The sequence below is a fragment of the Chaetura pelagica genome, unplaced genomic scaffold (assembly GCF_000747805.2).
Source record: "Chaetura pelagica isolate M959 unplaced genomic scaffold, ChaPel_1.0 scaffold433, whole genome shotgun sequence".
Classification (NCBI taxonomy): Eukaryota; Metazoa; Chordata; class Aves; order Apodiformes; family Apodidae; genus Chaetura; species Chaetura pelagica.
Genome location: NW_009952574.1, coordinates 975652 through 977127, shown reverse-complemented (window position 1 = coordinate 977127; position 1476 = coordinate 975652).

Genomic DNA, 1476 nt, shown 5'->3' with positions numbered 1-1476 from the left:
CCCAGCCAGGTGCAGCAGGACCACCAGCGGCCGGGGGGGCTCAGCCTCCAGCCTCCCCGTGATGAATTCCAGCCCTGAAGGGGGGATGAAATGAGGGACAGGGCATTACTGGATCTGGGAAGTCTTGGTAGATTATTCATGAGCAACAAAGATGACTGGGGGACTGGAGCATCTCCCTTATGGGGAAAGGCTGGGAGAGCTGGAGCAACAAAGCCCAGAGGAGGTTGAGGGGACACCTTACTAATGCCTGTAAGTATCTAAAGGGTGGGTGCAAGGAGGATGGAGCCAGACTCTGTCCAGTAGTTCCCAGTGACAGGACAAGGGGCAACGGGCACAAGCTGGAATATGAGAAGGAACTTCTTTACAGTGAGGGTGACAAAGCACTGAACAGGCTGCTCTGGGAGGTTTTGGAGTCCCCTTCTCTGGAGATACTCAAGACCTGCCTGGATGCAGTCCTGGGGAATGTTCTCTAGGGCATCCTGTGGGGAGTTGGACTAGATGATCTCTAGAGGTCCCTTCCAACTCTGACAGCTCTGTGAATCCCTGATGGTAGGATGGGGGGACAAGGCGGGGGCTCCTCCCCGGGGCACAGGGTGACTCACCGAGGAGGGTCCCACTGATGGTGCCCTTCCCCTGGCAGTTCAGCACGCGGAGGCTGTGGATGGTGGCCCCTGTGGCCACTCCAGCATCCTGCCCACCCAGCACCCCGGCCGTGTGTGTCCCGTGGCTGTCACACCTGCTGGCCTGGCACAGGCACCACAGTCTCACACCCCAGCCCATTGCAGTAAAGCAGGTTTGCAACCCCAAAGCCTCCTCCCCAGACCATCCCAACAGCTAAATCCCACCACAGAATAAACCTTCAAAATATTTTAGGGTAGGGGGAAGATTAAAAAATCATCAGGAGAAAAGCTGGCAGAAAGGAGGGGGATGCAGGCAGCTTTCCTGGGACTAACGCTGGGCTTCCCTCCTGCCCAGCATTTTGCCACGAGCCAAGTGACTCTCCTGTCCTGGGAAGCCCCAGAAGCCAATTCAAGGCAATGGCGGCGGGGTGCTCCTCCTCGGACCTCCCCTGCCTGTGAACGTGGGTGCTGCCCTCCTCGGGGACACTCTCAAAGCCCGTCACAAGCAGCCTGCCCTGGATCTCCCGATGGGTGCTCTGCACGCTGGTGTCCAGCAGATAAATCTCCACCCCGTCACCTTTATCTACCAGGGATGCAGCCAGGGGGAAAGGCAACCATCGCTGCCGTCAGGGATGCTCCCAAAACGCAGCTCCAGACACCCAGCGTGGTGGGGCAGGGGATATCCCCATGCCCTGGAGGGTAGGAGCGTGGAAGGGCTCAGCAAACCCTTCCCCGGAGCCTCGTGTCCTCCCCCCACACCCCAGGACTTACTGGGAGGGCTGTAGGCACCTGAGCTGGGCTGTGGTGCCACGATCCTGCCCAGGTTCCAGGGGATGCTCTGGGCAAAGACGTAGGC